This window comes from Dreissena polymorpha, chromosome 8 (assembly GCF_020536995.1).
Source record: "Dreissena polymorpha isolate Duluth1 chromosome 8, UMN_Dpol_1.0, whole genome shotgun sequence".
NCBI lineage: Eukaryota > Metazoa > Mollusca > Bivalvia > Myida > Dreissenidae > Dreissena > Dreissena polymorpha.
The window spans coordinates 22,588,718-22,616,470 of NC_068362.1; the positions used below are offsets into that span (position 1 = coordinate 22,588,718).

The window sequence follows — 27,753 nt, forward strand, 5'->3', positions numbered from 1 at the left end:
ATATTATCGGGGGTTCTGGTCGGGTGATTTTTCACAGAGTTATGGCCCTTTGAAATTTTACATTAACTGTACATATAGTGCAATTCTTGTCCGGGCTATTTCTCAGCAACTAATAACCGGAATTCAATGAAACTTTATGGGAAGCTTCACTACCAAGAGCAGATGTGCATATTATCAGCGGGTTCTGGTCGGATGATTTTTCACAGAGTTATGGCCCTTTGAAATTTTATATAAAAAAATTCTTGTCCCCTCAACTTCTGTGCACTCAAGACGTTTCCTTTAATCTGAATATATAGTGCAATATTGTGACAAACAAAACCTTTGGGGAGCATCACCCGTCTCCGACGGTTTCGTGTGATTAACAGTTAATGACACTTTTTTGAAATTGACTTTTTCAATTCTCTAAACATTGTACAAAACAAGCATTTATCATAACTATCTATAATGTTGATGCTGATTTGTTCTTTAAATATGGCATAATATTAGGCCAACAACAAAAATATTTGCCATTGCCTAACTTACCCATGACATTGTCCCTACTCGATCGGTTTTTGGGATAAAAGAAATCAGGATAAATCTTTCATTTATCATTGACCTTTGAGTGATTAAATAAACCTTTTAATTGGCTATATATAAATTAAACTGTATTGTGTGTCATAGGCTATCCTTCGTGAAAATATGCGCAATCAAACATGCAGTTATGTTTGCAAAAATAAGCAATCCTGGTAGGCAATGGCAATTAAACAATTGTTTGAAGCGATGATGTAGGTTTTGTTTGTTATGAACAAATGTTGAACTTAATATACTGTAGTAGATGTACTGGTGTATTTTGTTTATTTATTATTTTGATGTATTAATATTTGATTGTATATTGATTTTATATGTCCTGATTAAATATGTTTCATAACCCATTTTTAACTTACGACAGATTAATATGTTTTTGTTAATCAATTCTAGTTTTTTTTAATGACACTAATGGTATTTGGTGTGTGCGCCATTTGTGTATTTGCCTTTAAAAGTAACGAATTGGAGTCTTTATACTACATTATTATTGTTTTGAAAGACAAAGCTCTGATATAAAATAGTTGGAAGTGTATTTTTGACAATGAGATAACTTATCGTAGGAATGCCCCTTGAATTGTCATTGTCAGAGCTTGCGGAAAGCTTGATATAGCAATCACAATGGTCGAGTGTGTACATGCGTCCGAACTTAGCTTGTCTTGCATGTAAAGTCATTTATTGTTCAATTTCAAAATACGGTAATTACTTTAAGTTTCCGGACTCCAGATTTTCGTACAACCTTATTTATAGCCAAAATAATTATTTTGGGTGTTTTTTATTGGGACATCCACTTTTTCACCCATATTGAATTACTCTTAATTTTCCGGCATTTTGTATGACATTTTTTTATCTATTGCATAAATACAACCTTTTTGATTTAGTGACACATAGAACATTCGTTTTTACAACATGTCAAATAATGATGAAAAATTGGGTGAAATATTTGGGTTTTCTTTATGTACGAAATATTGACAAGTATATCAGTAGCGAGTATGCATTAACAACAAAGGGGTTACAATGCTGTTGACACAAGCCTTAGGCTGTATTTGCATTATTTATTATTTGTACCACAACGCTCATTAACGTGTGCATACTTGAATAGTGACTTCTCCAGATTGTAATTCAGCCAATTAGAAATAAACACACATAGAACACTGACCAATGGGATTCATAACTGAGTTTCACGGGCCAGATGTTAGAGGGAAACAGGACAGTTAGCGTTTAGACTTGGAGGTGTACGGATCGAGAAAGATACGATCATGTAGCTATCAGACTGTATTTGTATAACCGAAAATATTAAGTATGTTAGACATTAAATTGGACTAGAAACTGATACATGGTGTTGTTGAATATTTTATCCTGTATTATGCAGAGAAATTAACATAAATAGAGAGGGACCGACTTGTCCCATGCGCGGCACGAGAAAATGTGTGTCAAATAATGATGAGAAATTGGGTGAAATATTTGGGTTTTCTTTATGTACGAAATATTGACAAGTATATCAGTAGCGAGTATGCATTAACAACAAAGGGGTTACAATGCTGTTGGCACAAGCCTTAGGCTGTATTTACATTATTTTTTATTTGTTCCACAACGCTCATTAACGTGTGCATACTTGAATAGTGACTTCTCCAGATTGTAATTCAGCCAATTAGAAATAAACACACATAGAACACTGACCAATGGGATTCATAACTGAGTTTCACGGGCCAGATGTTAGAGGGAAACAGGACAGTTAGCGTTTAGACTTGGAGGTGTACGGATCGAGAAAGATACGATCATGTAGCTATCAGACTGTATTTGTATTACCGAAAATAATAAGTATGTTAGACATTAAATTGGACTAGAAACTGATACATGGTGTTGTTGAATATTTTATCCTGTATTATGCAGAGAAATTAACATAAATAGAGAGGGACCGACTTGTCCCATGCGCGGCACGAGAAAATGGGAGTTAATGCAAAACTCGTCATCTTGGCAACTCGCGCATGACGAGATATCGAATGATAGGCTACATACCGGTAATTTAAGAGTAATGAACATTGTTAGTAACTATGCGTCGTCTATGAACTATGAACGATTACGTGACACAGGACGTTAAATGGTGCTCGTGAACCAAGGATTCGAACAAAGAAATACTACCACTTACGATTACGAAGCCATGAAAAACAACGCGAAGAAACTCCGTTTCGGCAACTTCTGTAACCAGTAACAACGACCGTGAGCCGGGATCAACGACATCAGACCGCACACATTCTGCAACTTCCGGTGAGTGACTGTTTTATTTCCTAACGCTTGTATCAAAATGGCAAATCAAATACTCCCTGAATTATTTCAAAATTTAAATGAACAAATTAAAGATGTTAAAACGGCCATAAGCACTCAGACTATTTCACAGGTTGTACAATCATTTGATGGAAATTCAAAAGAATTTAAAAATTGGATTAAAAATGTAGAAAAATATGGAATGCTTACCAATTTAGATGAGAATAAATTAAAATTTGTTGCTTACCAATCTAGTAAAGGGCTTGTTAGTGATTACATACATCGTTTTTTGACTGATGATTCGACAGGGACGTGGACAGATTTAAAGGAACAGCTTAAATTAAGATTCGCGGAAATTCAAGACCCACAATACGCTTTCTCATTATTAAAGACGACTAAACAAAGGACCGACGAAAATGTTCAAATATACGCTGAGCGACTTTTATCTCTTGCGACTGACGCATACGAAAATATTGAAGGAAATTTAGACTATAAAGAAAAACAGTTAGTAGAAATTTTTATCGACGGATTATCGCACGATTATTTGAGACTTAAATTAATGCGCGAAAATCATGCAACGTTATCAAATGCTTTAAAAAGCGCTATACATGAGCAAAGTGTCAGAGCAAGGTTTGAGTTACGATCACAAATAAATGGACTTTATAACATTACGACCGATAATATTCAGACAGATATCGATTATATTAGGTCATCTATTGTTTGCACATATTGCAAGAAACACGGTCATTCTATTGAAATCTGTCGCCGTAGGCAACGCGAGATAAGTGCATATACGGTAGGGCGGAACGGTCATACAATAAATCAAAACAATAACAGGCGCAAGAACGAAAATGACAAAAATTGGAAAGATAAAATTGATTGTTGGAATTGTGGTAAATTAGGACACTTTAGTAGAGAATGTTCTCAAAGAAAAACGTACATTAATCGAAAAAACTAGGAAATTCTTACCAAAAAGGGGTCTATGGTAAGAATGAAAAAGTCGAGACATATAATATCGCTTTGTGTGGTAGTCCAAATTCTTGTGTTATTTCAACAGGTGGGTTTCAATTTAGAAGCCTGATAGACTCGGGTGCTGAAGTTAGCATCGTGAGTAAACGTACTTATGATATGTTAAAACACAAACCAGCACTGATAATGAAAAAAGTAAATCTAAAGTCGGTAAATGGAAATTCATTACATGTCCACGGAAGTGTAAAATTGAGATTCAAAATAGGGAGCATATATAAAGAGCACATGTTTTTTGTAGTAAGTAACATAAATAGAAATGTTATTTTAGGAAGAGACTTTTTACAAAATAATGGTGTCCGTTTATACTTTGATTTAGGATGTTTGAGGATTGATAACTGTTATGTACCTCTAGAAGAAGATGTACATCTTTCAACGATAGCGAGATTAACTAGACATACTGTGTTAAAACCACAAACTGCATATAGACTCTTTGCTCAAGCTAAAAGAAACTGCATACGTTTAAATACGAATTATGAATTCAATGGAATAAGCAATTCTGTCTTTGATAATGAACCCGGTTTAACAATTGTTAATTCAGTCGTCAAGACAACGCGTGATAGACAATTTCCCATTTTTATTATAAACAATACGCACAAAACAATAAGGCTTAGACGACACTGTGCCATAGGGCGAATAAATTCGGTAAATGATAATGAAATATGCTCAGTACAAGAAGTTATTAAAAATAATCAGCCGAAATCAGGTTTATCTAAAGATGACATCTTATCAGATTTACGTGTAGATGAAAATCAAAAAGAAAATATTCTACCGATACTCTTAAAACACAGAACTCTCTTCGCAAGAAATAATTTAGAATTAACACAAACTTCAGCGATAGAATTTACCATAGATACAGGGGATCATCCGCCCATTAAATTAAGGCCGTATCGAACACCATTAAACAATAAGGTATTCATAGATAAAGCCATCGACGAAATGCTAGACGCAAACATAATAAGTCCAGCAAGAAGTCCGTGGAGCTTCCCTATTGTTTTAGTAGATAAAAAGAAAAATAACCATGACTCAAACAAAGATAATAAAGACGAGAAAAGGTTTTGTGTTGATTTTAGACAATTAAACAAAATTACAAAACCAATTGCCAATCCATTACCATTAATAGATGATATATTGGCGTTATTAGGTAAAAGTAAATATTTCACCAGTTTAGATTTGATATCGGGATATTGGCAAATACCTATAAAGGAAGAGGACAGAGAAAAAACGGCTTTCGCTTCGGGATTCAGGGGTCTATTTCAATTTAATGTTATGCCCTTCGGTGCCTCTTCCGCCGGTGCTATATTTCAAGAATTGGCTAATAAAGTACTCAAAGGTTGTGAGAGCTTCGCTGTGGCGTATCTAGACGATATTCTAATATTTTCACCTGACTTGCAATCTCATTTATCACACGTAGATACAGTACTACAGAGTCTCAGTAAACATAACCTAAAGCTAAAACTATCAAAATGTCAATTCTTACAAAGAGAGACTAGATACCTAGGCTTCATCATAGATCAAAATGGTATAAGGCCGGATCCGTTAAAGGTAGAAGCGATCCGACAATTCCCTAGGCCAAAGTGCGTGCGCGATGTACGATCCATCTTAGGCGCTGCAGGATTTTATAGGAGATTCTGTCCGTCGTATTCAGAAGTAGTCGAGCCACTCAGTAATCTCACGAGAAAGAATGTCCCATTTAAATGGTAAAAACAATGCGAAGATAGTTTCATACAATTAAAAGACTCATTTACGCAAATCCCTTATCTTTCATACCCTGATCCGAAAAAAGGTTATATACTGTATACTGATGCATCTGATAAATGCATTGGATCTTGCTTAACGCAAAAATGCGGGAATAACGAAACCGGATATTATGTAGGGGAAAAACCGATATTCTTTCTATCACACCGATTAAACCCAACACAATGTAAATATAGTACTATTGAGAAAGAATATTACAGCATATTTTACAGTCTAAATAAATTACACCATTATTTACACAACGCCGAATTTGTTATCAAAACGGATCATCGCCCGTTAAAATTCCTTCTTGAATCTCCGACGCAAAACAAGAAAATACAATTATGGGCCTTAAGTATAGCAGGTTACAATTGCAAAATTGAGTATATATCGGGAAAAAAGAATATAATTTCCGACTTTCTAAGCCGACCCCCAAACACCAAAATAACGAATGACCGAGACGAACAAACGGAAATAGAATTAGATATTAACGATAAACATTATACGATTAGTTCGGAAATAAATAGACAAAACCAGACGCGCGAAATTAATGTAATTGACTCTACGCATATCGATCACAGACAAATAATTGATAATAGCACGATCCCACAAACGGTTATAAATAACGAGACAATCGAACCCGATAAAATAAACGATTGTAACATGGACACTGAACAAGGAAAAGACCCACACATATCTGAGATTAAAACGAGATTAAAATTAGGGAAACCAAACAAACACGAAGATGATAAATTTATTATGGTTGATGGGATATTATACTATATATCGAGCGTCGATTAGGAACCTACTCTCAGGCTGTTTGTACCTAAACACCTGACTGATTCAGTTGTCAAGCAATACCATGATGAAAACGGACATCCTGGGTCTCAAAGGCTTTTCCAGACACTAAAAGAGAAATATTACTGGCCTAAAATGTTCAAAGAATTGAATGATTATGTATCTAAGTGCATTATATGTCAAAGTAGAAATTTAAAAGCAATTAAAGCTCCCATATCGTCAGATACCTCAATACCGCCGTTTCCGTTTTCAGTTGTTTCCATAGATATATGCGGTCCATACCCAACAACGCTTTCCGGAAATAGATATATAATATGTTTCGTGGATCAATTATCAGGATATATAGAGGCATTTCCGTCGCCGGATAAATCTTCTGATAGCGTAATACACCTGTTAATGAACGAGATTTATTGCCGTCATAGTTGTCCTATAAGAATTATAACTGATAACGGAAAAGAATTCACAAGCACAGCTTTCACTGAAACATTAAAATCAATGAACATTGACCACGTAAAGACGACAATATATCATCCCGCGTCTAATGGCATGAACGAGCGTTCACATGGGACTATGAACAATATACTATCAAAACGGGTTCAAGAAAATGTACAACAATGGGACGTACATTTAAACATGTCTTTAGCGGCAATGAGATTTTGTACATCCGAGACTTCGAAGCACACACCGTTCTACTTACTTTTTAATAGAGACCCTATTCTTCCAATAGACAACTTGTTAAAGCCTAGACTTAAATATCACGGTGAAGATTATCATAAAATAATATTAGAAGAACAACAAAAATCATTTAAAATGGTATGTGCCTAAATTCAAAAATCGAAACGTAGACAAGCTGATTATGCGAATAAAAATACGAAAGATATTAAATTCGAAATCAATGACCCCGTTTACTACAAAAACTTTCAACGTACAAATAAATTAGACAGTAAATGGAGGCCCTATTATCGTATAATCGAACAAAAGTCGCCGTTAACATACGTAATAAAGAATCAGTTAGACAACTCAACTATTAAAGTTCACGCTGATCAAATAAGGCACGCAAATATCGATGAATGGCCAGTGAAAAATCAACCGTTAACGCGCCCGATTAGAAAAGCAAATTTAGCCTTTGCGGACGACACATTATCTTCTGATAGCGATTCAAATACGTCAGTACATAGGTTACCTGTAATTACGCAACAGACCCGACAGATTAGAGATAATACGGACGACGAGGAAAATATTCCGCTTGCGGAACGGCAAAAACATTTGAGAAACAAACAATTCGCGGATATACAGTCAAGCTCCAGTGAATCAGATACGATGCATTACAATAACGGTAATTCACAAAACTCACCTGTACGTAGGTTTGAAAATGATTCTTCAGACGATCAGATGCAAATTGACGCGGTAGCGTTAAAACACAAAAAACGAAAATTGACAAAAAAGACTTCACGTTCAAATAACGCAATTAAGAAAGCAATTTTCACGTGCCTTCAGACAATGGCTGAACACATGTAAATGAATGGACTACAAAATAAGGCGAGATAGATGTCGAGACTTAAAGACCCCAAAAATTTTGTATAAAATGAAATATGTTTTGAATGTATATGTAGTATATATGTAAAACAGTATTATAGAGGACGGTATTGCCCGATTTTGATAATGTATCGTCATTAGCATTGATTTACGGGTTTAGAATGAAATGAAAATGTCATATTTAAGTCTACGGGTGATATAATAGATATATTTCAGTAATATGTAACAAACAGAAAATATAAGAATCGTGACTCGCAAAATGCACATAAACAATAAGTAGGTACATTAAGAGGGAAGAAATGCGACATTCCGATGCGTAACATATAAGAATCGTGACTCGCAAAATGCATACAAACAATTAGTAAGTACATTAAGTAAGAAAGAGCGACATTCCGATACGTTTCCCAGGTGTGAATACAAATTGGCTTGTCAAATTAAATGGAGACCCGCGAATACAGAAGGCGTACAAACGTAGGGATGGTCTGTCATCTGTCTATGAACGCCAAGATACACACGTTTGACGCCCATTACTTGATGACAGGCGTGGGTCACGAATTAGGCGAGTACGTTACGAAATTGGTATAAATAACTCTCAAAATAGGCAGACAGGGCCTCGCCTTCTCTCAGGAAATAATCATTTTGTATTATTTACCTTGACAAGCTAATGACAACGCACTTGACAACGACATTAACCAACGCTAGCTTATGCCCTACAGCGCTCAGGTAAACAACATTTTGGGCATAAATAACATTTTAATACAGTTTGTAAATATCCTTAAAAGCAAAGCAGTGTACCTTTTATTAGTATAATGTAAAAGATACAACTATATTGCTATGATTCATAACAAAGTTGATACTTATCGAATATGTAGTTTATTCTTTTTCGTTTCTATATAAGAATACCTACATTAAGACAAGGGATTTTGTTTGTAAATTTTTGTTCTCAAGTAAATAAAACATAATAAAGCACAATGCATTTCATTGAATAGACAAACGCGTACAGTTTAAATAAAACATCATAAATTTGCGTTATGAGAATCGCGTTCCTTTAGCACATTAATTTTATTTGGGTATATCTTATCATAGGTGTGCATAGTAATCTGAGTCCTTATATAGCAAATTCCATTAATATGTAAATAAAAGGCCCGTTTATCATTTCATGTAATTGACCCTTTAAGATTTGCCAATGCGATACAAGTTAAGGAGAAAAGCAGCGCTCCTGACATCGTTGGCGTGGTTTGCCTGCAGCAACATGCGTTCATAACGCATTTGAGATCGTGATCAGATCTAAACACCCCGACAAAGAAGAATATGTCATCGACATGCCGATATCTTCGACGACGATGTATCCGTCGAGAATCAGATGACGTAACAGACGACTTCAATTAGGATCAACATTGTCGACATTGATCCAAATTGTGAACCAGCATCAGTACCATACAACGAGTGGACTGATAATGGACATTTCACGCGTCGTCGTAAATGATTTTTAAAGATACGATGATATGAAAGGACTTGATGATGAAAATCGCGCGTACGTTGTACATATATTAGGTGAACATTTTATCGTCTCTGAACTTATATATATATATGTGTGTTACCTTAATTACGTGTACATAAACAATTAGTATAATACTAAAGTCATGAGCGCAGTCATTCTGCAGAACTCTTTATAATAAACGTTTGAAGTATTCTAAATCGTGCAACAGCCGAGGACCAACAGCTTCTCCGACCGACCATAATCGTCTTCATTCGGAAGCCGTCGTTTCAATCGACTGCATGTTACCATCTACAACCAGATGTCAAATACTCTCCAACCGGACGTCTCATCTCTTCACCTTGACGCCACATCGCCTCCAGCAAAGATGTCAAAAATGGACACTATTCGTATTGGATTTCCCAAACTAGTGACACATTCCACTTCATTGTGATTGACATTGACTATTTAAATATTCCGACGTTTTATTATTTCAGCAGAAACATTCGATAAAAATTTCATTAATAATATGCAGATTTTCATCATATATATGTTTTAGTCACTGATGTTTTCATGTTTGCGTGTTTGATTTTCTACATCGTATGTATTAATATGTTTTCGTTTACTTCCATACTTACATTCTTAAAGATTTTTCTGTATCCTAAAATACATAAAAATCAAATTGAGAGGATAAGTTGTGTCAAATAATGATGAGAAATTGGGTGAAATATTTGGGTTTTCTTTATGTACGAAATATTGACAAGTATATCAGTAGCGAGTATGCATTAACAACAAAGGGGTTACAATGCTGTTGACACAAGCCTTAGGCTGTATTTGCATTATTTATTATTTGTACCACAACGCCCATTAACGTGTGCATACTTGAATAGTGACTTCTCCAGATTGTAATTCAGCCAATTAGAAATAAACACACATAGAACACTGACCAATGGGATTCATAACTGAGTTTCACGGGCCAGATGTTAGAGGGAAACAGGACAGTTATCGTTGAGACTTGGAGATTTACGGATCGAGAAAGATACGATCATGTAGCTATCAGACTGAATTTGTATAACCGAAAATATTAAGTATGTTAGACATTAAATTGGACTAGAAACTGATACATGGTGTTGTTGAATATTTTATCCTGTATTATGCAGAGAAATTAACATAAATAGAGAGGGACCGACTTGTCCCATGCGCGGCACGAGAAAATGGGAGTTAATGCAAAACTCGTCATCTTGGCAATTCGCGCATGACGAGATATCGAATGATAGGCTACATACCGGTAATTTAAGAGTAATGAACATTATTAGTAACTATGCGTCGTCTATGAACTATGAACGATTACGTGACAAACAGGATGACAGTCATAAATTCAGTGGACCATTACATACGCCTTGTTGGGTATATAGCAATGTTCATAAGACACTTGTTACACCTGACTGCATGCAGTGACATCATGTAGAGAATAACAGTTTTATGTTAATAAGTGCTAGTCTTGTGAAAAATTGTGTCACGAGTTGCAACATTTAATGGTTTTATTGCCATTGGTTGAAAACAAACAACAGAATTATAGTTTGAATATTTTGTTAAATTAATTACAAATTCATAGTGTACGTGATTTTCATGTTTGAATTTGGCGGACAAAATGTTTGATTGGCATCATTTAATGTAAAACAAATTAAAACCTATACAAAAAATAAAAATTTATTGCCAACAAAGTTTACATTAAATATGCTAAAATATATTATTAAACATTCAACTTAAACAGTGTGGTAGATAACAATCATTAATCAATACCAATCAATGGCCAGGATTGACAGACAGACGGACAGACAGATTGCGGAGATAACCACAATATCCCCACGCTTTTCAAAAATCTTTTCAAAAAGCGTGGGGATAATAAAGAGTTTAATTGGACAAAGATAGTGTTCAAAACTTGTACGGATACAAATTTAAGATGCTTCCATTATAATTTATTATGCGTCTCACTGCTACATATCTCTTTCGGTGCAAACTGAGGAGCTCAAACTTATGTGATCTGTGCAATGTATACAATGAAGATATTGAACACTTGTTTTTGAAATGCCGGGTAGCGCAACATTTATGGAACAGATAAGCGGACTACATGTATGATAAAGGCATTTTATTAGCTCACCTGAGCACAACGTGCTCATGGTTAGCTATTGTGATCGCCTTTTGTCCGTCGTGCGTCGTCAACATTTACCTTGTTAACACTCTAAAGGTCACATTTATTGTCCAATCTTCATGAAACTTGGTTAGAACATGTGTTTCAATAATATCTTGGACGAGTTTGAAAATTGTTCCGGTTGGTTGAAAAACATGGCTGCCAGAGGGCGTGGCAGTTTTCCTTATATGGCTATAGTAAAACCTTGTTTATACTCTAGAAGTCACATTTTTAGTCCAATCTTCATGAAACTTTGTCAAAACATGTGTCCCAATAATATCTTGGACCAGTTTGAAAATGGTTCCGGTTGGTTGAAAAACATGGCCACCAGGGGGCGTGGCAGTTTTCCTTTTATGGCTATAGTAAAACCTTGTTAACACTCTAGAAGTCACATTTTTTGTCCAATCTTCATGAAACTTTTCAGAACATGTGTCCCAATAATATCTTGGACAAGTTTGAAAATGGTTCCGGTTGGTTGAAAAACATGGCCGCCAGGGGTCATGGCAGATTTCCTTATATGGCTATTGTAAAACCTTGTTAACACTCTAGAAGTTACATTTTTAGTCCAATCTTCATGAAACTTGGTCAAAACATGTGTCCCAATAATATATTGGAGAAGTTCGAAAATGGTTCCAGTTGAAGAAAAAACATGGCGGCCATGGGGCGGGGCAGATTTCCTTATATGGCTTTACTGTATGGTAAAACCTTGTTAACACTCTAGAAGTCACATTTGTGGACAAATGCTCATGAAACTTGGTTAGAATATTTGAACTAATAATATCTGGGCTAAGTAAAAAATGGTTGAGATCCGTTAAAAAACATGGACGCAAGGGGGCGTGGCATTTTTCCTTAAATGGCTATTTACTACAAAACCTTGTCAGGGCCCTCACACTACTTTGGGGGAAGGGGTCTGCAGCCCTAGAGAGGGGGATTTTGTTGTAAATGGGGGATTTTTTATAAAAAAAAAACAACAACTGTGTTTAACTGTTATATACATATATTTCTATATGTGACTGTCTATAGGACAGAAAGGTGGACTTTTAATCAATCTATTGACTATTTAACAGTAATCTAATTTAAATGCGTGTCGGTAGGTAGGCCTTTTTTTCTTACCACACTATGTTTGATCCAGATTGTCCCGGGAGGGGGGGGTAACTTCCTATATACGGGTATATAGGGGTGTGCCAATTTTATGGGGTGTGTTTTTCGACTGAAATTATAGATATGGCTATGGTTTTGAGCATCTAAGTATAGATATATGGGTATTGAAATCAGGAATATGCTTGTATATAAATGCAAAGATTTGAAAGTATCAGTATCAAAATGGGTGTGATAAATGTCATTCATGTATATAAATTGGTATCAAACAGTAAATTTCAGTAACAGGAAAGATGCAGAAACTTGACTGTGTCCATTTTATCAAATTCAAGTATTTAAATGGGTCCAGTTTATCAAAATTCTTGTATTGAAATGGGTCCACTTTCTCAATGGTATTGTATACAAATGGGTATGCTTTAAAAAAAATCTTGAATCAAAATGGGTCTACCTTATCAGTGTTCCGGTATAAAAATGGGTCACATTTCGGAAGTCTCAGCAGGACACCCCTACCCTAATATTTGGGAAGTTACCCCCCCCCCCGGGCAGATTGTCTTTCTCTGTAAATTATTGTACAAATTAATATTATTTTAAAACTAAAGACTGCAATTTGAATAAAGCATTTATTGACTAGAATAAATGTCAATGAAACAAAACATTAACAAAAATAGCAGTTCTGAACGATTTAGACGCTTTCCGCAGTTGCGTAAATTTCGGACATAAAATTCGGACGCGGAATTTGTAACAGAAAAAGCTTTTGTCTTTATCTGTAATTACTGTACAAATAAATATTCTTTGAAAACTGAAGACTGCATTTTGAATAAAGCATGTATTGATTATAATAAATGTCATTGAAACAAAACATTAACAAAAATAACAGTTTTGAACAATCCAGACGCTTTCCGCAGTTGCGTTAAATTCGTACATTAAATTTGGATGCGGATTTTATAACAGAAAAAACTTTTGAGTCGGCGGTTAAAAAACAGGGTCGTCGGGTAACCGGAAACAATACTTCTTTTTCGTTAGGACTATATTGGACAAAGCGATATAACGGACCGTGATATATTGGAGTCAATTTTCAACTATAAATAAGCGTTTTTTTGTTGTTGATTTTTTTAAATACTTTTTCTGAGGGCGAAAAAAATCAGTTTTAAGTGGAAAAAAAATATACTTTTCAGGTGAGGGAGCGCAGCCGAAAATCGGCGGCAGATTTGATAGATTGAGGGCCCAGCTTGTTAACACTCTAGAAGTCACATTTATTATCCAATCTTGATGAAACTTGATCAGAACATTTGTTCTAACAATAGCTTTAGTGAGTTTGAAAATGGTTATGGTTCATTGAAAAACATGACCGCCAGGGGGGGGGGGGCAGTTGTCCTTATATGGCTTTAGTGAAAACTTGTTGACACTATATTAGCCACATTTATTGGCCAATCTTCATGAAACTTGGTCAGAACATTTGTCCCAATGAAATTTTGCCAGAGATTGAAGCTTGGTCATATGAGCTCAAAAACTAGGTCACAAGTTCAAATATAAAAAAAAACAAGTTAAAAGTCACTTTTTTGGTCCAAAATAATCTTCATGAATCAGCTTACATTTTTTTCAGAAGAGTCTAGTTCCTTTGGTTGTCAGGTGAGCGCCTTGGGCCTGATGGCCCTCTTTTTATATTTTAACTACGAACTAATTATACCCCCACAAACGAAGTTTAGGGGGTATATAGAAGTGAACTTGTCTGTCGGTCGGTCGGTCTGTCTGTCGGTCTGTATTAATTAAGTGTCCGCTCTCTAATTCAAATAGTATTCATCCGATCTTCACCAAACTTGGTCAGAAGTTGTAACTAGATGATGTGTAGGTCAAGTTCGAACATGGACCATGCCGGGTCAAAAACTAGGTCACGGGGTCACTTAGTGTGTTTTAAACCTCACCATGTTGTCCGCTCTCTGATTCAAGTAGTTTTAATCCAATCTTCACCAAAATTGGTCAGAAGTTGTACCTTAATAATGTCTAGGGCAAGTATGAATATGGGTCATGCCGGGTCAAAAACAAGGTCACAGGGTCACATAGTGCGTTTTAAACATCACAATGTTGTTCGATCTCTAATTCAAGTAGTTTTCATCCAATCTTCACCAAACTTGGTCAGAAGTTGTACCTAGATGATGTCTAGGTCAAGTTTGAATATGGGTCATGCCGGGTCAAAAACTAGGTCAAAGGGTATCTTAGTGCGTTTTAAACCTCACCATGTTGTCCGCTCTCGAATTCAAGTTGTTTTCATCCAATCCTCACCAAACTTGATCACAAGTTTTATCTAAATGATATCTAGGACAAGTTAGAACATGGGCCATTCCGGGCCTAAAACTAGGTCACGGGGTCACTTAGTGCGTTTTTTAACATTCAGCATGGTGTCCGCTCTCTAATTCAAGTAGTTTTCATCCGATCTTCACCAAACTTGGTCAGAAGTTTTATGGGGATGATCTTAAGGCTAAGTTAGAACATGGGCCTTTCTGGGTCAAAAATTAGGTCAAGGGGTCACTTAGTGCGTTTTAAAAATTGAGCATGGTGTCCGCTGTTTTTTGTAAAGACGACATGCAAAATATTATGTGTCAATGCGGCATGTGGGGTATTCGGCACGTCTGTGACAAAGCTCTAGTTTGTTTTTGACAGATGGAATATAATAAAAACATGCAAACTATTAATTTCCTCATTTATTTAATGAAATATTATATATTTAAATTGAATAGAATGCACCAACCTCCTGATTTCAAAAATTTCCGTACATTCCTAAAATTGCACTTTAATATAGAACAAGAAATAGCCCTGAAAAGCGATAATCTCGAACAATTTAATACAATTTATCAGACATTACTTGACGGTCAGTTTTGAGCTTCCAGCTCTTTTTTTTGTCCCCTACCGGTGAAACCAGAGGGGACTTGTGTTTGCGCTCCGTCTGTCACTCTGTCTGTCAGTCCGTCACACTTTTCTGGATCATGCGATAACTTTAAAAGTTCTTTTTATTTTTTCATGAAACTTGAAACATGGACAGATGGCAATATGGAGATAATGCACGTCAATTCATTTTGTTCCTACGGCGAAAATTGTGGTTGCTATGGCAACAAATATATAAAAAAAATAATGACAATGGTGGAGTTTCACCGGTAGGGGACAATATTGCTTCGCAATCTCTTGTTTATATATTTCTTTCTTACTTTTACTTTTGTTATGCTCCCCTTCGAAGAAGAGGGGGTATATTGCTTTGTTCATGTCGGTCTGTCGGTCGGTCTGTTGGTCCGTCCACCAGGTGGTTGTCAGATGATAACTCAAGAACGCTTGGGCCTAGGATCATGAAACTTCATAGGTACATTGATCATGACTGGCAAATGACCCCTATTGATTCTGAGGTCACTAGGTCAAAGGTCAAGGTAACGGTGACTCGAAATAGTAAAATGGTTTTTGAATGATAACTCAAGAATGCATACGCGGCCAACAGGGCAAACTCTGAACAATATTACTGAAGCAACTGGTCTGTAATCCTAAATCTATATAATCAGTCCAATGAAACATCATCCTTTTAGTAAAATACAGTGGATCAGTAAAAATATTATCAGAATATGAGATTTTTTGTATATTTTGTATATTAAATATTGTGTTAATGTTTAATTTTGTTGATTAATGTAAATATAAGCAGGACAGGGGAGGTAATACACTATTATATCTTTCTTATATACAGGGGAAACAAATGCAATAAGTTTAATTTTCATGTTTTATAAATAGAGGATATTTGTTCATGTCAGTGCGAGATCATTTTTTTTAAACATCATGTAATAAATTACCACACCCCACATTAAACCCCTATCTCATCCCACCCCCTACCCCCACCCCTCTATCCCCCCACACCCCCTACCCCCCCACCCCCCCCCATTTTTTTAAACATCTAATAAATAACCCCACCCCACATTATACCCCCCTATCAGTCCCCCCTGCCCCCCTACCCCCCACCCCCCCAATTTTTTAAAACATCTAATAAATTACCACACCCCACCTTATACCTCCCTCTCACCCCTACCCCCCCGACTCACCCCCACCCCCAATTCTTTTTTAAACATCTAATAAATTACCCCACCCCACATTATTACCCCCTCTCACCCCCCTACCCCCCCACCACCCCCCCGCCCCCCACCCCCCCCCATTTTTTATACATCTCTTTAATTACCACACCCCCACATTATATCCCCCTCTCACCCCCTAGCCCCCACCCCCCCTCAATTTTTTTAAACATCTAATAAATAACCACACCCCACATTATTACCCCCTCTCACCCCCACCCCCCTACCCCCACCCCCCAATTTTTGTTTAAACATCTTATGAATTACCACACCCCACATTATACCCCCTCTCACTCCCCCCCTTGATCATGACTGGCAGATGACCCCTATTGATTTTCAGGTCATTAGGTCAAAGGTCAAGGTCACAGTGACTCGAAATAGTACAATGGTTTCCGGATGATAACTTACATTAGGTCAAAGGTCAAGGTCACAGTGGCAAAAAACGTATTCACACAATGGCTGCCACTACAACTGACAGCCCATATGGGGGGCATGCATGTTTTACAAACAGCCCTTGTTTTCTTTTTGTTTTGTTTTTGTATTGCAAAAAACATAAATAATTACCCATTTTTTAACCACAATTATCACTAATTTCTATGCAGATTAGGTATATTTGAAAGAAAAAAATATTTAAAAAAAAACATTCCATCGTACGTGCATATGCGCCAATAAATTGCATTGTTATCTTCTTGAAGGAAAAAATGTTTACAATGTATGTACATGTATAATGTTTGTTTTTTAGTGATATAAAATAAAAATCAAAAAAAAAAAAAAAATTCAATGCTTGATTGACAAAGAGTTTGACAATTTGCCGACAGACATGCAGTTTTATAATAGTTTGTTTGATTCATGTTAATACATGGGAAACTGGCATTGCCATGTCAACAGTGTTAAAAAAATAGCTGGATTGTTTGTTTCTTGAAGTCAGCTGCCATTGGCTAGATTCCACAATTATTTCACAGACAAGTTCATTGTTAGATCAAAGTGGACCAAATTTAAAAGATAACCTGAAAAGTGGCATTTAGTAATCTAATTGTCCATCTTTCCACCTGTCTGATGTCTTGTGCAAAGTATAAAAGAGGAAGTATTGAAAGGATTCATATGAAAATTTACATACAAGAACACTCACCTGCTTCAGGGTTTGCAGAATTATTGCCTTGAGCCATGCATAATTCTGTAAGTTTTGATGTTATTCAATTAAAACTTCGTATATTGAATTAGGAATACAAAAAAGGGAAAGAGATGCGCAGAAAAAACACTAGCTATCAAAATTGTTTCATTATCAATTGTTCTGATCAAAGAATAAAAACAGTATTTCCGCCAACATGTCAGCCATCAAGAAATTTTCTAAGGACGACATTTTGTTAATTGAAAAAGGGCATCATGATGTGCAGATCGTTATAAACAAAAACATATTATTTAAATTTTTAACAGTTACTGTACACATTGCTTAAGAGCACCACCAATATACATGATCTGGTCATACAGTGAATGCAGTCATATGTGGTATAATGTCTCCAATATAGTGGTGTGAAGTCTCCTGACAGGAAGTTACCATGGTATGAATTCTCAAAAATTGTGTGTGAATAATTTTGAGCATATGTATACATCTAGCTGTCTTGTATAGCGTCTAGTAAAATGTTGATTGAATAAATAGTTTTTGTTATTTAAGTCAGACATCTTTGATGGGACGATACAATTGGAACTCAGATCTTGGATTACTTATGAAAAATGCTGCAATTCAAGGACAAATGCAATGGGTAAATAGTGTACTCAACTCAAGTATATTTTTAGCTCTCCATAGCAAAGTGCTCAAAGTTAGATATTTTGATCGCCCTATGTCCTGTGTCTTGTCATGTGATGTTTGTTGTCAACTTTAACCACTCAAGAAGCAACATTTATCATTCAATCTAGATAAAACTTGGTATGTGTATTTGGACAATATCTAGGCTGAGTTTGAAGCTGGGTCATGTGCATGACCAACCTTGGTCAACAGGACTTAGAATCTTAGAAAAACCTTCTTTCCATGTTTACAGGTCATATTTGTCTCAATCTTGAAAAAACTTGGTCAGAATGTTTATCTTGACATATTCAAGGGGAGTTCAAATCCGGGTCAGATGCATCTATAACACAATTTTGATAAAATGTGGTAAGAATGTTTGTCTTGACAATATCTACACAAAGTTTGAATAGGTCATGTTCCTCCATAAACTGGTCACGAGGTCAAATCTTGAAACAACATGGTGCTCAGTCTTGTTGATTCTTGGTCAGAAATGTTATCTTGACAGGAATACGGACAAAACCTCTCCCGGATAAAAACCCTCCCGTCATTTTCATAGGGGGCGGACGAAACCCTCCTATGAATAAACATGGGCGGACAAAAACCCTCCCATGAAAAAAAACGGGGGAGGACAAAAATCATCCCATGAAAAAACGGGACCGGACAAAACGCCTCCCGTAATAGAAACACTAAGTGTTGCATTCATTAATCCGATAAAATTACCCATTGTGTGTATTGTGTATTGTGTTTTCAGGGGTGTGAAATTGAAAGAAACTGTGAATCTGCAACTACTTTTAGTTTTTAAGTAGTTTAATCACAGAATCAATTAAAAGCAATTAAACGCCGACAAATGTATTTGCTTCACATAATGTTGCATTCATTAATTCGAAAAAATCACTCAATGCTGACAACATTTGTTCAAAATATCATACTGTGAATCTGCAAATATAAAAAGCAATTTGTTTGTGTAAAGGCACACAAGTGTCCACAATGTTTGTTTTTGTTTATCAATTGATTTTGCTTATTTGTCAATGTATGTAACATTATACTGTCTAGACTTCATAATAATGAATGCCGGACAAAACCCCTCCTGGATAAAAACCCTCCCGTCAGTTTTATAGAGACCGGACGAAAACCCTCCCATGAATAAACGGGGACAGACAAAAACCCTCCCATGAAAAAACATTGTGTGAAGCAAATACATTTGTCGGCGTTTAATTGATTTTAATTGATTCTGTGATTAAACTACTTAAAAACTAAAAGTAGTTGCAGATTCACAGTTTGCTATTTTGAGTGAATCTTGGGGATTAATGAATGCAACAATGTGTGAAGCAATTACATTTGTCGGTGTTTAATTGCTTTCACGGGAGGGTTTTTGTCAGCAGTTGCAGATTCACAGTTTGCTATTTTGATAAATATTATTGTATGCCATTAACTAGTTAATTGTTATGATTAGCTGATTAGTGGGCCTAAATAACTGAATCATTGACATATTTGACACTACAGTATGCTTTATATATTGTCTGCAAAAATGCAATTTAAAACGTAACAGTCAAAGCTAAAGTAAATAAGTAATTAAGACAAATTAGTTACATGCTAACGAATTGTTAGTTGTTAACAGAATTTTACTTTCATGTTCGCAAAGTTTTCAGAAACTTCCCGGAAAGCACGGTTTTTGCATCAATAAGCGTATAACGCGATTAAACGCTGCACTGTATCGTATTGCATTCAATCTAAGTTTAAATTCACTTGTCTATAAATGGCCTCATTTTATGTTTTAATTGATGTTGTTATTTTATTGGATTATCGGATATATATGCAAATAAGAAAGCGGTATGTTTACAGTTAATGGATACACATTTTCTTTCAATTTCACACCCCTTAAAACACAATACACAATACACACACTGGGTAATTTTATCGGATTAATGAATGCAACACTAAGCGTTTCTTTTAGGGGAGGGTTTTTGTCCGGTCCCGTTTTTTTATGGGAGGGTTTTTGTCCTCCCCCGTTTTTTTCATGGAAGGGTTTTTGTCCGTCCCCGTTTATTCATGGGAGGGTTTTCGTTCGGCCCCTATAAAACTGACAGGAGGGTTTTAATCCGGGAGGGGTTTTGTCCGGCATTCATCGAGACAATATAAGGGCCATGTTTGTTTCTGGGTTAAGTGGGGTCAAAATCTAGATAACCTGGTCAGGTCTTTAATAACTGATGTGTTTGAACTTGTGTTAAATTAATTAAATATCTGTTTACATATTAAAACATATAATAATAGGTATTATTGCATAATCGTTCATAAACACAGTAAAATTTTTAGCTCATCTATTTTTGGAAAAAAAATTATGAGCAATTGTCATCACCTTGGCGTCAGCGTCGGCGTCCGGTTAAGTTTTGCGTTAAGGTCCACTTTTGTCAGAAAGTATCAATGCTATTGCTTTCAAACTTGGTACACTTACTTACTATCATGAGGGGACTGGGCAGGCAAATCAAGATAACTCTGGCGTGCATTTTGACAGAATTATGTGCCCTTTTTATACTTAGAAAATTGAAAATTTTGGTTAAGTTTTGTGTTTAGGTCCATTTTATTCCTTAAGTATCAAAGCTATTGCTTTCATACTTGCAACACTTACTATCATAAGGAGACTGTGCAGGCAAAGTAATGTAACTCTGACTGGCATTTTGACAGAATTATGTGCCCTTTTTATACTTAGAAAATTGAAAATTTGGTTAAGTTTTGTGTTTAGGTCCACTTTATTCCTACAGTATCAAAGCTGTTGCTTTCATACTTGCAACACTTATTAACTATCATAAGGGGACTGTGCAGGCAAAGTTATGTAACTCTGACTGGCATTTGGACGGAATTATGGGCCCTTTATACTTAGAAAATTAGAAAATTTGGTTAAGTTTTGTGTTTTGGTCCACTTTACCCCTAAAGTATCATAGATATTGCTTTAATACTTGGAACACTCGCAAACTATCATAAGGGTACAGTAAAAGGACAAGTTGCATAACTCTGGTTGTCATTTTTACAGAATTATGGCCCTTTTTTGACTTAGTAACTTTGAATATATGGTTAAATTGTGTGTTTCGATCCACTTTACTTCTAAAGTATCAAGGCTATTGCTTTCAAACTTCAAATACTTTCATGCTATCATGAGGTTACTGTACCTGGCAAGTTGAATTTTACCTAGACCTTTGAATGACCTTGACTCTCAAGGTCAAATTATTAAATTTTTCTAAAATTGCCATAACTTCTTTATTTATGATTAGATTTGATTGATACTTTGACAAAACTACTCTTATCTGACATACCACAATAGACTCCATCCAAACCATCCCCCGTACCCTCCCCCCCTCCGAATCCCCCCCTATTTTTTTTTAAGATCATCTCACAAATGACCACCACACCCTCACACTATACCCCCCCCCCGACCCCACCCCCCCCCCATTTTTTTATTGAAACGGTTCAAAAACATATATTTATTTTTATTATTTTATGTTTGAAATACCGTCCAACCATCGCACCCAACAATCCCCCCCACCCCACCCCTCCATCCCCCCTCCCCTCTCCCCCCGAATCCCCCCCCTTTAATTAATTAATTTATTTTTTTATTTTTTTAAGATCATCTCACAAATGACCACCACACCCTCACACTATACCCCCCTACCCCCCCACCGCACCCCCCCCCCAATTTTTTTTTGAAACGGTTCAAAAACAAATATTTATTTTTATTATTTTATGTTTGAAATACCGTCCAACCATCGCACCCAAGAATCCCCCCTCCCCACCCCTCCCTCCCTTCCTCCCCCCGAATCCCCCCCTTAATTTATTTTTATATATTTTTTTTTTAAGATCATCTCACAAATGACCACCACACCCTCACACTATACCCCACCCTACCCCCCCCTCACCCCACCCCCAATTTTTTTTGAAACGGTTAAAAAACACAAATATTTATTTTTACTATTTTATGTTTGAAATACCGTCCAACCATCGCACCCAAGAATCGACCAGCCACCCACCCACCCACCCCCCGATTTTTTTTTGCATTTTTTCCCGCATTTTTGGAAGATAATGTAATAAATGTCCACACCCCACACTATACACCCCTCTTCACTTCACCCCACCCTCCTTTGTGATTGAAAATGAAAGTCCCTTCGCCTTTAAAAAGAATACAGATGAGCGGTCTGCACCCGCAAGGCGGTGCTCTTGTTTTAAACATATATTCATGTCCATTACTTAATAATTTCTGCAGTACAGTTGCTGACAGTTTAGTTATTCTAGTGTCTGACGTGTTAGCTTATCTTTCTAACTTTGGGATAGGATAAGGCAACAAGATAGGGAAACCTCAATATGTACTTTTAATTACTTAAGCATTTTCGTCATCCTGTTGCAATCTAGAGTTAAAGAAGTTTTACTGTAGGAACATCTACAGTAGTTTTCTTTTATTTTGTGTTCATTTGAGCCTTGCTTTTTTGAAAAGGTGGTTATATGCATGTGCGTTAAGTGTCATCCTAGATAAGCATGTGCAGTATTTTCGGCATTAACTGGATTTTTGCTAAGAAGAGACTTTTTCAAACAAAAAATATCATAAAAGCAGAAAGTGTTGTCCCTGATTAGCCTGTGTGGACTGCAGAGGCTTATCTGGGATGACACATTATGCACATGCATTAAACCATGTTTTCACAGAACCAGGCTCATTTCTTTCTTTCATTGAACACAGTGACCATGATGGTATTAAAAGTATCCAAACACTGGTGCCGTGCTTGGCATGATCCTACCAGCCTGTGTGTGGGACTTCTCTGTCACAGTTGCCGCTCTCCATGTGACACTATCATGTCTGGGTAAGAACTGAATGCTGAAATTTATGAGTTTTGCTTCGAGAAACCGAAGTTTAATGCATGTGAGTTAAGTGTCATTCCAGATAAGCCTGTGCAGTTTTATTAGGGACGACACTTTCAGCCTAGGCTAGCTTATCATTGAGGCTTATATAATTTTTTTCTCAAGGTCTCAGTTTTTTTCCACACAATTAACCCATATATTGACAAAGCATCATTGGGGAGCATCCATCAGTTTTACTGATATCCTTGTTCCTTATATGGCTATGTTTTGCTATAGTAAAACCTTGTTAACACTGTAGAGGCTGCATCTATTGTCCAGTCGTCATGAAACTTGGTCAGAAGATTTGTCACATTATTATCTTGGATGAGTTCGAAAATAGTTCCGGTTGATTGAAAAACATGGCCGCCAGGGGGCGGGGCATTTTTCCTTATATGGCTATAGTAAAACCTTGTTAACACTCTAGAGGCCACATTTATTGTCCGATTATCATGAAACTTATTTAGAAAATTGTTCTCAATGATATCTTGGACGAGTTCAAATATGGTTCCGGTTGGTTGAAAAACATGGGCACCAGGGGCAAGGCTTTTTTTCTTATATGACTATAGTAAAACCTTGTTAAAACTCTAGAATCCAAATTTATGGTCCGATCTTCATGAAACATAGTCAGAATATTTGTGTTTATAATATCTTGGATGTGATCGAAAATGGTTCTAGTTGGTTGAAAAACATGGTGCCAGAGGGCGGGGCATTTTTCGTTATATGGCCATAGTGAAACCTTGTTAACACTCTAGAAGCCACATTTATTTTCCGATCATCATGACACTTGGTCAGAAGATTAGTCAAAATGATATCTTGGACAATGAAAATGGTTCCGGTTGGTTGAAAAACATGGCCGCCAGGGAGCGGGGCATTTTTACCTATATGGCTATAGTAAAACCTTGTTAACACTAAAACTCTCATTTATAGTCCAATCTTCATGAAACTTGGTCCGAACATTTGTTACCATGATATTTTGGGTTAGTTTGAAAATGGCTCTGGTCTGTTGAAAAACGTGGCCGCCAGGGGGCAGGGCATTTTTCCGTATATGGCTATAATAAAACCTTGTTAACACTCTATAGGCCACATTTATTGTCTGACCTTCATGAAACTTGGTCAGAAGATTTGTCCCAATTATGTCTTGGACTAGATCAACCGCGTTTTAACTATTTAAGTTACATTTATTGTTTACTCTTCATGAATGTTGGTCAGAACATTTGTTCTAATGACAACTTTGGCTTCACAGAACAGGTCAGTTCCTTGGTATCTCAGGTGAGCGACTTTGGGCATTTCAGGCCCTCTTGTTATACAATGCCCTTTAGGACTTTGGACTAAATGCAGGACGTATTATGAAAATATAAAGACTTTGTATACAACATCAAACATGATGTTTTGTTAATGAACAGTAAAATAAAAACTAAATAATCCAACAACTGTCAAAATAATCAGCTGAGACAATATTAGAAAGTCGTTGATATTTTGGATGATGCTGAGAACGATATTGAATTTGTAAGCAATGTGTATGCCCCGGTAGGGTGGCATATAGTATTTGAACTGTTTGTCCGTCAGTTTGTCCAAAAACATTGGCCATAACTTTTGCAATATTGAAGATAGCAACTTGATATTGGGCATGCACGTGTATCTCATGGAGCTGCACATTTTGAGTGGTGAAAGGTCAAGGTCATCCTTCAAGGTCAAAAGTCAAAAAACACAATCCAAGGGAAGTTATAAGCTTTAAAAGGGAGATAATTTCTAAACCAGCCAAATGATATATTGAAATTTTATTTCAAAGCGGCTCAATAGGGGGCATTGTGTTTCTGACAAACACCTCTCTTGTTCACATTTAAACTTGTCCATATTAAGGTTATTTCAAAAGGGAATGACTTAATAAATTTTGGAGCATAAGATGTCAAAATTGCTTGACTTTGTTTTATTTAAAGTGATCCCTTTTTCTTTTGAATGCTAGCATCGGGCTTATTTGCATGTGCACCTACAGTGTATCTAAGTACCGTAATTACTCTAAGTTTTCGGACACTTAAAACTAATTAATTAATTTCGTGTCCGAAAATTTAGATACGAAAAATATTCAAAAATTACGAGTGTCCGAAATTTAGAGACATACATGTTATGGTAGTTTGTCAATTATTATAATGAAATTAAACCAATTCAAAATGTGCAATAATTTTATTGTGTTGTACTCTCCTTTCCCTGCTTCAAATAAAGTACAACTTTACTTATTTGCAATCTCTTACCTGAAATGGTCCATAAAAAACGTCATAAAAAACAACCATACTGCTTCCTGAATACTATAACATTTCAAACGCTATTGGGAGAAACCATTGTTTATTTAACATGTATACATGGTATACCCAATAACGCAATTGTAATGGTCCATTGCTCTCAGGGCATTCTATGCCAGGTTTTATTACGTTAATCCAGTTGTAAAACTCCATGATCGAAGGGTCCCAGATAAGTGAAAACAGGGCAGAAATCTAGTAAACTAGCGATGTAACATATCCTGTCCGAAAATTTGGAGTAATTTATTATGGACGAAAATCCGTATGTCACGAAAAATATTAATTTTGGCTAAAAAAGAGGGTGTCCGAAAACTTAGAGTAATTACGGTAAACTATATCCAGTTCTATCTAAAGCATTTTGATTTATGATGGCCAAGTGTGCAAACCACCAAAGTTTAATTACTAAGTAACTACTTTATTTCATTTTTTTCTTCAAAATATTGAATGAAATTTAATGTAGATCACATAATTATTTATATTGACTTCAAAATCTAAAATACAGGTGAGTATTCAATGTGTTTAGAAAGGGCCATAGATAAAACTCCATGGTGTTAGTTTATTAGATTATAATTGTAGTAAATAAATAGCCATAATCGTATCCATCAAATACCGCTTCACAATATCTCTTGCAAGATGGCAACTTCTGTAGGCTCTGTTCATAGCAGTTCAGATTTAGTCAAGGATTATGTTTGTTTCGCATGCGAAGGTAACAATTTAGAAGAAAGTGCTGATTACTTTTGTGAAACGTGTATGAAGTTTTTCTGCGGAAAATGCAGTTATCAGCATGACCCATTTTATACAAATCATTCCAAATATGGAAGAAAAGAAACAAATAAATGGCCTCTTCCTAAGAAAATCGAGGATTTGCTACTGAAATGTGATGTCCACAAGGAAAAGAAACTGAAGATGTTTTGCGAAGACCACTGTAAGCTGTGTTGCACAGATTGTGTTTTACTGAATCACAGGTGAGTTACACACAGTTATGGAATAGATGGGGAAATTTGAACCTCAAACCTTACAAACAAAGCTTTTCCATTTCAAATCCTTTCAAAATAATTTCATTGAATAGGCTATTAGTGCATAAGATGGGTCGGTCAGCCTTGTTTGTATGTTTGTATTCATGGGTATTCCCAAAAAGTAGTGCAATTGTGATGTGTGTATTTATTTTAAGTTAATGAGGTTATAGAAAGTTTGTTGCTTTCACTTGAATCTAGTGGTTTTCCCAGGAGGGAAAAAGAGCATGGAAAAGTACATTTAAAAAAACCATTTTAACACGAAGTTTATTGGCAAAAAAGGGCTAAACGTGCCGTGAAAACCTGGTTTTGGGAGGAACATTCTATCACATCAGTGGCAATTAATTGTGGGAAAAACATTAAAATATAAACAAACACACTTAAGTGTAATTGATGTATTTAACACACTTCAATTAATATTAAAATAAATACCTGACCATGTCTTCCATTTCCGTTGCATGCTGTTTCGATCAGTAATACAGCATGACAAACATAAAAAACAATATATGCATATTATGCCCCGCCAGAGGCGGAGGGATATTGTTTTGGCGTAATCCGTCCGTCGGGCTGTCCGTCCGTCCGTCCGGCACTTTTGTGTCCGGAGCCATATCTTGGAAGTGCTCTGGCGGATTTCATTGAAACTTCGTATGAGTATATATATGCATAAGAGGATGATGCACGCCAAATGGCATTGTACACCATCTGTTAAAAACAGAGTTATGGCCCTTTGTATCTTGAAAAAATGCTTTTTACTATAGGCAATTTTGTGTCCGGAGCCATATCTTGGAAGTGCTTTGGCGGATTTCATTGAAACTTGGTATGAGTATATGTATGCATAAGAGGATGATGCACGCAAAATGGCATTACATACCATCTGTTAAAAATAGAGCTATGGCCCTTTGTATCTTGAAAAAATGCTTTTTACTATAGGCACTTTTGTGTCCGGAGCCATATCTTGGAAGTGCTTTGGCGGATTTCATTGAGACTTGGTATGAGTAT

The 27,753-nt window shown here is 36.1% G+C and overlaps 1 protein-coding gene across 1 annotated transcript in view; it reads left to right on the forward strand.

The window, feature by feature from the left end:
- LOC127840376 (uncharacterized) overlaps positions 1 to 27,753 on the forward strand; it is an 81,706-nt gene that overhangs the window by 30,303 nt on the left and 23,650 nt on the right. The gene's annotated exons all lie outside the window — the stretch shown is intronic.